A 14,884-nucleotide genomic window follows, 5' to 3' on the forward strand; every position below is an offset into this window, starting at 1 on the left:
TTTCCCCTTCCATTTCCCAATTTTTGTCAAAGACAATCACTGTGCAACCATTGCTCACCTGTACAAAGTTCACCCCTTGGTTTCTAAGTCTGAAGTTTATGATATCATGCTCTGAAAAGCCTTAAATAGATGGCTGGATTTCCTTCTGCATGCTGCAGGAGTTGAGAAGTTCCTTTAACTTGTTAGGTAAATGGTGACCATTTTCTCTGTGTAAGATCATAGCATATGGTCATGGGCAAGGGGTCAGCTGACTTTTTGGATCATTCTGTCCTTTGGGATACCTTTCCTTTCTCCCCTCTCCCCATTTCTATCATCCACTCTACACTCTCCCAGGGAATGAATCCAGTTTTGGAGTTTTGGATAGGTAGATCTTTCCCTTCCCTTCTCCAGATCTTTCCCTTCCCTTCTCCTTCCTTCCCCTTCCCTCCTTTCTCCTGCCCTTCCCATAAGGCTTACATGAGAGAATCCCTTCTCCCCAGAGCTACTGTTACCTACTAATTGCATGATATGTGTCTGTGAGTTGGTTCTTTCCTCCTACCTGAAAAAGCTTTGACTAGACCCTGCATTCTCCTTTTGTTAGTTCAGATTTGCCAGCTTATATAACTGAAGATGGCTCTCCGAGTAGTGCTGATGGTTGGTGCCTACATTGGCAGTGCACCAGGGCTCCACATTGACTTAGCTGCCTCATGTTGATGTATACTTTGTTTCCATATTCCTGCATCCTTCAAGAGTCATTTTCAAAATGCCTGGTGATGGAAAAATTCATGATGAATAATCTCTGTAGGCATGAGTTTTGGGATCGAAAGTGGTTGGGGAATAACAATAACAAATATTTTTCTCCTGCTCTTTGAACAAACTTAATCCATATCTTCAAGTTCTGAATCCTTCTGCTTCTCCCAAAGCTGGAGAGTCTCTGCTTTTACTCTCTGTCTCAGTCTGCATCAATGTCTCCCCACCTCAACTTTTCTAATATCTGAACAATTCTAATTGAACTCATACTTTGTTTTATTCAACATAGTCATTATTCATGAAACAAAATGAAATCTAAAAAAAGGAAATCTCAGCAGTTAAAAATGATGACAATGTAATTCTTGATCAAGTGCCAGTTCCCATGGGTTGGACACAGGAACAGAACCCTTTCATTGTAGTAGAACTGTCTGAAACCCATGACTCCCAGGACACCACAGTAGAGAAAGTGAAGGGCCCCCCAAGGATGCCCCAGAGCCAGGTGCATGCTTGCATAATTTCCAGCCATGTTCCTTTGGCATGAACTCAAGCTCATGTCTGCTTATCTGCTGAGGACACCAGGAAGTGCGGTTGAGCTGTCTGCCCAGGAAGGAAGGCAGCCCAGATGGTGGGCTGCTACATTCATTAATGTTACTTTTTGATTAAATTTTGCCTGAGCCCTGGAGAGACTCAGGTTTGAATGCTCATCATCATCACCTGCCCATTATCCCACTGTGCACCTCAAGGCTTAAAGCTCGGGGTTCTGGCAGGACTGGCTGCTGGATGCTAACCTGTGTAGCTCACAGAGACCTACTCTCAAATGAGCTCCAGGCTCTGAGTTCTGCTCTTGTCTACTTCAATTGTTGTTAATTCTTGTGTTTTATAAATGAAGTCCCAATAAACAATGGAGCCACTTGAACAGAGGACATGTGCATATGAAGGAAAGCCCTTATATTTTAGTACTCTTTCTTCTATTTTGGGGGGACAAGGGTTATATAGATTCCTTTTCTACTGTGTTCCACAAAATAATCATGTAGCTGGTTCTGTATACAAAAATACTGTGTGTCGGAAAAAGAGAGAATGAAAGGCAGAAAGAAGGAACAAAAGAAGAAACGAAGGAAGGAAGGAAGAAGCAAGGAAGGATGAAAGGAAGGAAGGAAGGAAAGAAGGATGAAAGTAAGGAAGGGAAGGAGGGGACAAGGAGAAAAGAAGAAAAAGAAGAAAAGGAGGAGGAGGAAGAGAAAGAGAAAGAGAGGAAGTAGTGGGAAAGGAGGAAAGGGAAAATAAAAGAGAACAGAAACCTATTGTGATCAGTTGGAGGCCACTTTCTCTATTCCAGCATTGAGTGAAGGGATGGTCACTTTGCAATCTATTTTATTTTCACTGATAAATCATTGATGGCCAACCATAGGAAGGCCCCGGGGTAGATTATGAAAGTGAAAGTGATTCCCTCCCTTCAAGGAGTTTGGCGTTTCTGACACATAACAAAACACATGATCCTGGGGAAGGTAAAGTGGGGAGGATCACAGAAATGGAGGGATGAGGGGTAAACAAATGCAGCATTGATACTCATTGGATATTATGTTGAAAATGAACTATAGAACTTGTGGGTGGGGACAGGAAGGAAAAACTGGAAGAGAGTGCAGGAAGGGGTGACATTGTCCAAAAAGAAATGTACTCTTTACCTGATTTGCATAACTATAACTCCTCTGTACTTCATCTTTATAATAACAGCACAAATAAAAAAGTCACATGTTCCTATGTGCTCTACTTTTATCTAACTCTAGTCATCTATCTTTACCATAGCCAAGATAATTTTTTTTAAAGTTATATTTGAAGAACACATTTCTTTCCTTAAAACTCTCCAATGGTTCTCCATGACCTCAGGATATAGTTCAAACTCCTAACCTGTGGAAATTCATCTCTCAATTTTCCTGTAGAAATTATCAGGCAACACAACTCATAATGAGCCAACAAGAAAATGTACTAAGGCACATAATTAGATATCTCAGAAAGAGGGCTTTGAACTGGGTAATTCATGAACTCCATGACCTCATCATGGATATTGCTCTCTGAGTTTTGTCTAGGGGCTCTGCTTTTCCAGGGTGTTGATTTGTCTTCAGTCATTGGTTTTTATTTGATACCAAGATGGAAGCCATAGCACTATAATACGCAGGGCTGCTTGTTCCTATGCATTCTTACATTAGCAGGAACATTTTTGTAGAGCTCTCTTCTCCATTGTCTTATTAGCAAATATAGTGGTTCCTCCCTATCCATGGTTTCAATTTCCATAGGTTCAGCTACCTGAGGTTACCTGCATTTTGAAACTATTAAATGGAAAAGTTCCAGAAATAAACAAGTTCTTTTAAATTACATGCTGTTCTGAGTTACTTGGTAAACTTCACACCATTTGACTTTACTTGCCTGGGACAGAAATCTTTCCTTTGTCCAGAGTATCCACATTGTATATGCTACCTGTCCATTAGCCACTTTGTAGGCATTTAGTTACCAGATTTCCTGATGTAAAATTGCCAGTACTTGTGTTCTCCAAAGCTGTGTTTTACCTCATAGTGGCTCACAAATGCAATAATGATGATGCAGGCAAATTCAGAAATGCCACAGAGCCATAACATTCATCCATTTAGTGAAAGGGTAAAAAGTTCTCTATTTAATAATTGAGGTAGCCACAAGTACCATAAGATGTTGAGAGAGCCCACATGCATTGTGTGTGTGTGTGTGTGTGTGTGTGTGTGTGTGTGTGTGTGTATTTGAGGTTTGAACTCAGGGCCTGGGCGCCCTAAGCTTTTTCACTCAAGGCCAGAGTTCTACCACACCGAGCCACTGCACTACTTGTAGTTTTCTGGTGATTAATTGGAGATAAGCATCTCACAGATTGGGAGAGAATGAGAGAAGGGGTGACACTGTTCAAAAAGAAGCATACTGATCACCTGATTTGTGTAACTGTAACCTCTCTATACATCACCTTTACAATAACTTTTTTTAAGTCTCATGGGCTTTCCTGCCTAGGTAGGCATCGGATCGTGATCCTCAGATCTCTGCCTCCTGAGTAGCTGGAATTACAGGCATTAGCCACCAGTGCCTGGTACATTTATATTTTTAATCATAACAATTGCTATATTGTTCTCTTATTGTCATTAACTCTTATTATGCCTAATTTGTAAAAATAAACTACCATGGGTAGATATGTATGGGCAAACACATAGTATACATAGGGATTGGTACAATCCATGACCTTAACTATTATATTTCATTCTTCCCAATGACAAACCAATACTTGGACATATTGGGCTTACCATGATTGACATAGACCCTAGATAGGAGATATATTCCCTCCACCAAATGACATGTTTCTTAGTAACTAAACAACTTAGATATTCCAGTTGCAAAGAAGGATGGCTGACAGTCCTACCATATTAGACCAAAAGAACCTTCATTTTCAGCCCTGGATACCTAGCCTCATCCACTGCCATGTCTCCTTCCCATTTCATAGGTCTACTTTAGTAGACCTATGAAACAGCCCAGGTTTTATCTGGGCTGTTTATGCTAATCTTTTTAGCTGGAATGCCTTTCCATTGAAACACCTCACACACCTTCTTCTCCAGGTTAACTCTTGCTCACTCTTTAGACCAGCAGTTTAAATGAATGGGAAGATAACATCATGACTTTTGATATATTCTGTGTGGTTCCCTTGTGCTTTTGTACTTTAGATATTTAAACATTTTAAAAATAAGAATTGTGGCAGGGCACTGGTAGCTTACACCTGTAACCCTAGCTACTCAAGAGATTGAGATCTGAGTTCTGGTTCAAAGTCAGCTAGGGCAGGAAAATCTAAGACTCTTATCTCCAATTAACTACCAAAAAACCCAGATGTGGTGCTGTGGCTCAAGTGGTAGAATGCTAGCTTAGAGCACAAAAGTTCAGTAACAGCCCCCAGGCCCTAAATTCAGGACCTAGGACTGGCACAAAAATAAATAAGAATAATAATAAAAATCCAGTTTTTGACATTGCTTGAAGAAAGAGCTTGGTCCCACATGGGGCAAAGGAGTATTTGCTTGTTGAGTATTGGTAACCTACTCTCTCCAGTTCACTCTTTTCCAATCTGGTTGGATTTACACACTTATATGGCTTTCCTGATCTTGTAGGCACTTGAAATTTCCAACCTTGGTTTAGACTATCCACTCTTAATTTTTTTTTAAATTTTGCTGTAATTTTATAACACACACTTCCCACTCCTAATTTAAAAACTTAACATATATGTAACCACCTATAGTTTTTTTTTGGTAAATTCTCCCAAATATTTAGATTAAAAACTCCTTCATAGTCTCAAGCAAGTCTACCTTGTTCAAGGCCCCATCACCTAACATACAGTCTGGCATGCAGCAAGTGTTAATGAATTATGCATACCAACATGAAAACTACAAGATGCCTTGTTTTTCTCAGAAGAGCCTTTTTGACCCTGTTCATTTGACCTACAATTCCATGTGCATTCACATAGTATTGATGAACTGCCCATTTTAGGACTAAGAGTTTCCTGGATGCTAGAGTTGAAAAATGAGTAAGTTGGCCTTTGGCCTCAGTGAGTTCTGAGTTTGGTGCAGAGCCTAGAAGAAATATAGTCATTACAAAACTGTGATAAATGCTACCAGAGAAGAGTATGAATGGCATTGGGGGTATATCTGATTAATTAATCTAGAGTGATACCTGAGTCTGTATAAGTTGCTATAATAGAAGACCACAGACTGGGTAATTTATAGAGACTTGAAGTGCATCTGACTCACAATTCTGAAAATGAGGAAATACAAGAACATGGCATCAGTATCTTCCTGACATCATATGAGGGCTTTCTTGCTGTGCTGCTGCATGACAGACACAGAACATCACATGGTGAGACAACAAGGTGCTAGCCCTGCTCTCTTTTCTACTTACGAAGCCACTAATACCTACTTGTGGGCCCCGCCCTCATGTCTTATCTAATTCTAATGTCCTTTGAAATGCCCCACCTCCAAATATCATTAATATATAACTTTGTAGAATGTACATCTAATATATGAATTTTTGAGAGATATATTCACACTATAGTAGAGGGTAAAGTGATTCTGTATCTGTCTGAGTTCCAGCAGGAAACAGACTTCATCCAGATAATTTCAGCAAAGAGAGTTTGGTAAAGGGACCAGTTGTAGAGGTGTTGGGAGGGTTAAGGAATCAACAAGGGATATTTTTTCCATACTGAGATGCCATTACTTCTTGTGGGGTGTGTCGGCCTATTTTCTACCACTTGAGCAAATACCTGAGATAATCAACCTATGAGCAGGAAAGGTTTATTTTTGACTCACAGTTTCGGAAGTTTCATCCCATGTTGTTTGGCTCCATTAGGAATCCCCTTCAAGGGGAAGCCCCAGTGACCTTTCTTCTACAAGGCTTCACTTCTTAAAGGCTCCACCAAGTGACCTAACTTCATTCCACAAAGCACTACCTCTTAAAGGTTCTACCATTTCCCAATTGCACCACTGGCTGGTGACCAAACCTTTAACATGTGGGCTTTGGGAACAATTAAGATCCAAACCATGGCATGAGGCTAAGGGACTGAAAGAAGATTCAGCATTGTTATAGCAAATGAGAGCCAGATTTGTGGGACCTTGTTACAATTATAGACTTGGCACCACAGTATGGAAGAAGTAAGAAAGAGACATCCCAATTTCTCTTTCTTTCTGCCTTTCAATCTCCTGCCAGTATATTCCATGGCCAAATCCAGTCAGAAGTTAGCCAAAAAGGATGTCAAGGGACTGCATTTTTCAGAAGTTAGATTCCTGGGGCCTAGACAGTGGGGGAACAAAAGGATCTAGATAGGAAACAGAACAACTAGTACAGATCATTCCAAGAAACAAAGGTGAGGGGAAAGTATTCTTTCCAATATAGATATCTACATAGATACATGTAGGTTATTGCTTTGTTTGCAGTTATTCAAATCTGTTCACAAAGCCAGCTATCCTTTGTAAATCATGAGTACATATTCACTCACTAAGGCAGAAAAGCTAGACAACTGGCATTGGGAACAAACATCTAAACAAAAGTACTCAGTGGTTGGCTTCCAGAGGTTTGTTTTGTTTTCAATTACAGAGTGCATTAGCTTGCACTTAAGCATACACCAAGGCTGATGTGTACATCTTCATTACTATAGGGAAGGTTGAAAACTACCTTTGTGGTCTATCTAGAATCCCTGTTGCCCTGAATTCAATAGAAATTTTACAGAAATGTCCTCCTCTTAAAGAAGAATTCTCTTTAAAAAGTAACTGTGAGATTGGTTTGGTGCTGTTTACTCCTATAAAAGAAGGAACATTTGTGAAGATTTAATTTTTCTACCCATTAAAGGAAGAACACTAGGGGGCGATTTCTGCCTTGTAGGGAATGAACACACTCATGGTGTTGAGAGGGACTCGGATGCTTGTTATTTAAATTGCTCAAGTTTACATGTAAAATTCACAGCAAACTCTTTACTGTGATTTAGTAAGAAAAATCTCAAAGGCTGTCTAGTCCATATGGACTAAAATTTATGGCAGGATGATAGGACCAAGATAACAGTTGGGCATTTTGTTGCTTTTCCAGGAAACACACAGAGGTCAGGCTTCCTGTAGGTGTCCAGCTACTGATGACCAAGAAATTCTAGATACAATGTGAGGCCTAAAGTAACACAGCATTGTGCACCTCAACACTTGTTAGCAGGGTAGATTTCATGTTGTGTACGTACACACAAACATAGACACACATGCATACACAGAGACAAAACAAATGAAAAATCTTGCAGGTAGCAAAGAACCTTTCAAAAATCTCTCATGGGAGCTTATACAGAAAAGTGTTTTGACCTGGCAAGTTGATTAGGTTCCAGTTCTCTGATAATATTCTGTATTAGGCAGGCTTATGGGGGATTTTCTCTATATATTCCCATTTTTAAGTACATACCAATTTCAAATGAGTTTTTTATATCGATATAATATACATTCCAAAAGGATGTGCGTAAATCACATCGACTAGATTCATATATTCCATAGGTGAAGCAAGGGAGAATCACTCAGAGGTGCAATCAAGGGACTTGTGCTCTAGTGATTGAAAACATTTATTTTTGTTTGGGTGCTGGGGCTTGAACTGAAACCCTGATGCTCTCGTTTAGCTTTCTTGCTCCTTGCTGGCACTCTACCATTTGAGCCATGCCTCCACTTCCAGGTTTTTGGTGGTTAATTGAAACTAACAGTTTCTTGAATGTGTCTGCCTAGGCTGGTTCTGAGCCTCAGATTCTCAGATCTCATCTAAGATTATAGGCACGAGCCACCATGGGCAAGTGGCTAAGACTATGTGTGGCTTGATTTCTCAATGCCTTCATTCCTGCCTCACTCATTGAGAATCAAAGGAGACAAAGTGCCAATATGTTTAGGTGCTTTAAGATGCAGAGCATCATATAAACACATGATACCACTCTTCCATTTTCTGTCTGTGTGCACCCACACAGAGATTATACTCTAATTTGGTTTCAGGGAACAGAAGGAGTTAGAAAGAAACGGCTACTCCCAAGAATACAAGGAGCGTTGGCTTTGCCCTTACAGAGCCAGCTGTGGTAGATGCTAGAAGTGAACATGGCTATGTTCTTTCAGAAGTAATATCAGCACCTCCAGAGTCAATGGTTTTCTTCTGTAGTCCATGAACTTAACTTCATCCAAGCTACTTTCTCTGAAGGAAGAGCACATGAGTTGAGTTCAGAAACTCCAGACACTTGAAGAGATGGCTAAGGAGAATGAATCTACTGGACCCTTAGTCCAGCACCTTCTTCATCCTTAACTTCCAACACTAAAATCCTTCCAGATTCCTGGTGGCATTTTCCTCTGAGGACTTTTGCCTCTAGTCAAGAGTGTTATCCTTTCCTGTTCACATTTCTAGCCTCTGATGCATTGCTTCCTGTGGGGCTGGAGACATGGTGTAGCCCTTGGGCAATTTTAGGTTTGACTCTGACCTTGTCTTCTTTTGTTGTCACCTGCTTAGCTGCCTTTCTGATTGCCTATATTGTGTCCACCTCTTTCATTGTACATAGTCCTTGCCATGTTCATTGGTTAGGGCCTGGACTCCCTGTGTTAAGACTTTAAAGAAGATCAAGCCTTCAGACAGGGATGCTTTTAGGCTGACAAATATCCCAGTCCTATAACTGACTTCCTTTGTGTTCAGTGGGCACTCTACTGCTAAGCATACCTTCAGCCCTGGTTTGTGGTGTTTATGTTTTGAGATAGAGTCTTTCTACCTGCCCAAGTGCATGCCTGGACTGGTGACCCACTTATTTTAGGCTTCCTATTGTACCATGCCCAGCTCCTTCCATTGAGAAGGGGTCTCTAAAACTTAATTGGCCTGGAACAGGGATCCTCCTGGTTTCAGCCTCTGATACAGCTAGGATGACAGGAACGTACCACCTTGCTCAGATATTAGTTGAAGAGGGTCTTGTAAAGTTTTCTGCCTGGGCTTGCCTTGAAGTTCGATCTTCTCAATTTCAGCCTCCAAAGTAGCTAGGATTACAGATGTGAGCCACTGATGTCTGACTCTTCTATTTCTTCATCTTCCATTTCAATCATCACACACATTCACTCTTCCACTTGGGCCTTCATTTGAATTTCCTGAGTACTGAATTCAAACTCATCTCCTCCAATACATCCTGATTAAATATCAAAATTGGCATTCCCATACCCTCAGTGAGTATTTCATGCCCATCTGGCCTGTTCCCAAGAAAGCTGAGACAAATCCTTTCCTTCTCATCCCTGGACACGTTTGTGGGCCTTAGTTCTGGGGTTGCCATGACACCCAGGGTCCTGCAAAACCTCGCCTCCCACTTGGGAAGCCTGGATGCATAGCATTAGACAAATATGCTGTCCTTTCTATTTATCCTGTAGATTTTACTTTGAACCAAGACAAATATGGAGTTTTGAGCTCAAACCTATTAAAGGGATTTATGAGTAACTAAAAATAGGGGAAAATTCATTACATTCTTTTCTTGTAAGAAGCTGGATTTCCTTTGCCAAATGTGTTTCAGAAAATGCATCTTTTCTCCCTCTGTCAATAGTTGTATTTTCTGCCATTCCCAACAGAGCAGATTGTCTATTAAATAATCACAACATAAGGGAATCCTCAATAAAACACCATCTTAGCTCAGGAGCACACAGATAGATATACCTTGCTTTCAAGAATGAACATGTTCTCTGAAACGATCTTTTAGAAAATAGTTAAGAAATACCAGAAGGGAAATTTTAAAACATGGGTTGGAGTGGTGGAGAATGTGGGAGGAGGCAGGTGCAGGAGCAGGAGGAAGAGGCCCAGCCCAGGGCCCAAGCTGGGCCTGGCTATGGGCTCCAGTAAGCTGGAAATTCTGCCTTCTTCTGGGAGGCCAATGCTAGCAAGGCCTGGAGCCTGCCTCTTCTCCTCCACCCCCTCCCTTCCTCAATCTGCTTTGCACCATTATCATTAGCCCAAGGCAGAAACAGCGAGAGACAGGAATATGCCTTGGAGAGGATCACAGAGCCAATAGGAAGCCAGCCTTTGCTTCACAGACAATTTACAGTGCTGTTTGAGCACAGTGGCTTCTGTAATATGAGGTACAATGGGTACAGTTCTGAGGAAGGCATTGCATGTGCTAGGAAATTTCTGTGCTGATCTCGAAGCAGATGCCTTTCAGACTAACAAATTGCTTAAAATACCCAGAGTCAGCTAAGGCCTCTGTGCAGTTGACTTTTTCCTGCACCCCCTTTCTCCTCTACCATTAGAACCCAGTGGCCTCCTCCTAGCTCCTGCTATCTCCACATTTACTTTCCAAGTGATCCCATACACGTTGGGGTCCTTGTTAACCCTGAGGAGAGTCACACATAGATCATCCCTAGGTCTCCTCTCATGAGCCACCAGGAGGGAAACGCAGGGCAGGTTTGTATCCTATATGCACATCTACCAACAGAAAAACCTCCTCTCTCACAGCCTCCTTTAGTAGCTGCTTTGGTTTGGATATAGCTTATTCATCCTCCCTCCTCTGCCAAGATTCATGTGCTGGAAGTTTGGTTCATAGTAGACAGTATTGAGAGGTCTTTAAGAGATGGTATCTAGTGGGAGCTGATAAGATCTTGGGGGCATAGGCCCTCAGAAGGGATTAATATTCATCAGGTAGGACTGGATTGGTTATGGAGGTAGTAGGTTGTTATAAAGCAAGTTTGGCATTCTCAACCCTTTCTTCCTTCTTCTCTTGCCATGTGTCAGATCTCTCTTACTTGAGCTCCTATCATTTGATACTTTTGAAACTGATATTTGACACCATACTCTTAGATCCACAGAACAATAAGCTAAATAAACCTGCCTTCTTCATAAATTACCCTACTTCAGGCACTTGGTTGAAACAACACAAACAGAGTGAGACAGTAGTGGTAAAATGTTTTGCAATTAGGTGAAAGTAGTTAGACAACTTCCAAGTGTACTAAATGCCCATGTGCTAAACACCCATGAGTTGGACACTTTTTAAAATTGTCTTTAGTAGTTGTACAAAGGAGTTACCATTCAACAAATAAATTTATAAGTTCAGTGCATCTTGATCAATGTCACCTCTTTCATCCTCCTCCTCATCCCTGCTGACCTATTCCCTTACCCCATTTTTCTTAGTTTCATAGGATATGTTGCTCTCAGTGGATGAATGGATTAAGAAAATGTGGTATAGATATCTGATGGAATTTTTCTCATTCATTAGAAAGAATGATATCACCTCCTTTGCAAAGAAATGTATGGACCTGGAAAAAATACATTGTCAGGCCAGAGAGACATATATGGAAGTAGAACTAATTTACAAGTAAACACATATAGGCTTGTATGCAAGTGCACACCAATGTATCAACCAAAGTCTAGTGTTTGCAAAATGGTCAAGTGCAACAAAATGAATAGCAGGAAATTGGTACTTGAAAAGTGTGGTGGGTAGGAGAGGTCAGGGAGAGTATGGTAGAGGAATGAAGAGAGGAAAGTGGAGGAGAATGAAGTAATAATGTTCAAAACATATCCTATGAGTTGCACATTTTAATATGGTTACTTGTGTGCATTTCATTGCAATGAAAAGAAAACACTTGCAAGCTAAAATAGCTCCTTTCAGACCCTTCTCTCAGGCAAACCCAGCCTGGAGCCTTTCATTCCTCCTCCCTTTCTCAGCTCCAGCCTGTCCTTCTCTGTCTGAGGTACGCACATTTGTTCTCACGGTGTTAGCTTTTTGAGGCCAGGCCATGAACTTGATCTATCTCTGCTAAAGAACAATCAGAATCGAACACTGACATCTCTGCCTGTCTTACTGACTTCATGAAGAGGGGCATGGAGGACTTTGGGTGGCAAAGGATGGCTTATTTTTCATGAGCCAGTAGTGTCTGTGTATTATAAATCCCCCAGAAGACTGAGACCCAGTGAATGGTGTAAACAGAATTCTCAGCTGTAAAAAGCTCTTCTAGGATTCAGAGAGGAAGGTTTGGAAGTCCACAGCCAGGTGCTTAGAGGCAGGTCCTATGGATGACACTAGCCTGCCTTTGCATCTTTCTCCCTGCAGCCTCTGTGCATTTATGCCTCATAATATCAGTACTTGCCTCGTGGGGCTATGGGAGGTGCTGGTCACTAGAAGTGGCCAGAGCAAGGTAGTGATGGTGAGTTCTGGAGATTATGGTTTTTGCCCCCATGGAGCAGGGCCAGCAGAATTACTTGGTGATATGGAGTTTGGACTTGGAGCTCCTAGACTTTGACCAAATATATCCATCTTTATCCTTGGCATTCCCAGGGAACCTGTGCAATATGGACTCAGGTTTTGAGGTTCCTGGAAGGCAAAGATGCCTGGAGAGTGGGTAGCTGGAGGGCTCTGGATCTGAGCATTAAATGTGCTGCAATTCAACTGGAGTTTGCATAATTGCTTATATTTGTATTAATTACAGTTTACAAAACACTTCCATAATAATCTTCTCACTTGTTTTCACAACCGCCCCAGGAAGCAAATTCACCCCCATTTTTATAGATGAGAAAGCAGAGGTTAAGTGACTTGACTACTGCCACATGCAAAGAGCAGAGCCAAAAACCCAAAGCAGGAATTCAGACTCACTGTGAGGCCTTCCAGTTGGGGTGGAGCCAAGGCCACTAAGCCAAGGCTTTCCTTAGCTAAGCGCTACTATGGGTTTGGGTGGGGAGACAGGGAGGACTGTTAGCATCACTACTCTTCTAGTCTGTTTTGTGCAGGAATCTACAGGGACTAATAAAATAAGATTCATGCTGGGTGCAACTGTAATCCTAGCTACTTATGAGGCTGAGATCTGAGGATTGCTGTTGAAGCCAGCCCAGGTAGGAAAGTCCTTAAGACTCTAATCTTCCATTAAGTAGCAAAAAGTTGAAAGTGGAGGTATGGCTCAATTGGTAGAGCACCAGCCTTGAGCAGAAAAAGCTAAGGGACAGCACCCAGGCCTTGAATGCATGCCCCAGAACACACACACACACACACACACACACAGAGGGGAAGATTCACACATATTCTACCTCAGGAAGCTTACACTCCCCGAGGGGATGGCCAGCTGTGCAGCTTCTCCACTTCCCATGGAAGGAAGGTGACACAGAAGGGAGAAAACTAGGTGCTGTGCTCTATAGTTGGCCAACTAAGACAAGGTGCCCAGGCTTGCTGAGCCTCAGCTCAGTGTTCTCATCTGTCCAATGGACAACAGCCGAGTACTACATCCTAGTTTTATGCTAAGGATTAAATATTTATTTAATAAAATATTCATCACATTGACTAAAATTGTTATTATCATTCATACCAGCAAGGTCTGTTTAACATCAACTGTTTTAAAGCAAATTGGACATTTGCTGAGACTACATATTTTGTGTGGTAATTGTAACCTATACTTAATAAGACCTTCCCATGCAATTAACTGCTCCAAGTTGCATGCCCTTTATCTTGTATTTACACATGTATGCATCTATGCACAGAGCAGCAATCTGTAGAACACTGAAATAACACCATCATACTGAATGGCAGATGTCAGAATTCAACCTTAGAGGTTTTTATTTTCAACTCTCAGGCACAAAAGAAAACTATGGGAGGTAAGTTTAATCATAAAAATATTTTCTTAGGATGTCAGTGGCTCATGCCTATAATCCTAGTTACTCAGAAGCTGATATCTAAGAATTGTGATTTGAAGCCAACCTGGGTAGACAAAGCTAAAAGATGCTTACTTCCAATTAACCAGCAAAAAGCTGGAAGTGGAGGTATGGCTTAAGTGGTAGAACACCAGCCTTGAGCAAAAAGCCAAGCAAAAAAGCCAAAAGAGAGAGCAAGGCCCTGAGTTCTAGTCCCTAAATGGTTGGCCATCATTTTTAATAAAACCAATTAATGACTTAAGTATGAATTAAATAGGTGCACACACATAAATATATATTTCATCTACTATTACATTTAAACATCTGACCCATATGCATATGTATTCCAGATATACATATTTGTGCCTATATATGCACATAAATGTCAGAAATATGTATGTTTATATATTATATTTATATATGTATATACATATATATACTCATATATATCTGCCATTTATATGCATACACCCATTTGGCTGACATATATACTTATATATGCATCCATACCTGACATTTAAATAAAATAGTAGGTGTAAAAATGGTTTTATGATTTTTAAAGTATGTTTGTCTACATCTATATGCATTATGTAATTTTTTAAGTTACTAAAATACAAAAGTAATTTTTTTGCTATTTAATCAATGTAATTTTAGGGTTTTTTTTTGCCATTTAACGAAGTAGTTCATGAATACTATGTATCTTAGTTTAGGAAGTAATTTCCTAATGAAAGCTTAAAGCTTCTTTTAAAGAAATATTTTGATGATAACATAAGAAATAATGACAACTTCCTAATTGAAACTTTTTGGTCATTATCCACCTATGTTTTCTGGAGGGGGAAATGGAACTAAAAATATTTTCAGGAGACGGCCCTCCTGAAACGAGTTCTGAAGGAAAACCACTTACATGTAATGGTGAGTTGGTCTGGCCACCATTTTTAATAAAACTAATTAATGACTAAGTGTGAATAAAATAGGGAATAAAATAGTG

The sequence above is a fragment of the Dipodomys merriami genome, unplaced genomic scaffold, assembly GCF_024711535.1.
Source record: "Dipodomys merriami isolate MVZ:Mamm:240054 unplaced genomic scaffold, mDipMer1.0.p SCAF_36, whole genome shotgun sequence".
NCBI classification, from domain to species: Eukaryota; Metazoa; Chordata; class Mammalia; order Rodentia; family Heteromyidae; genus Dipodomys; species Dipodomys merriami.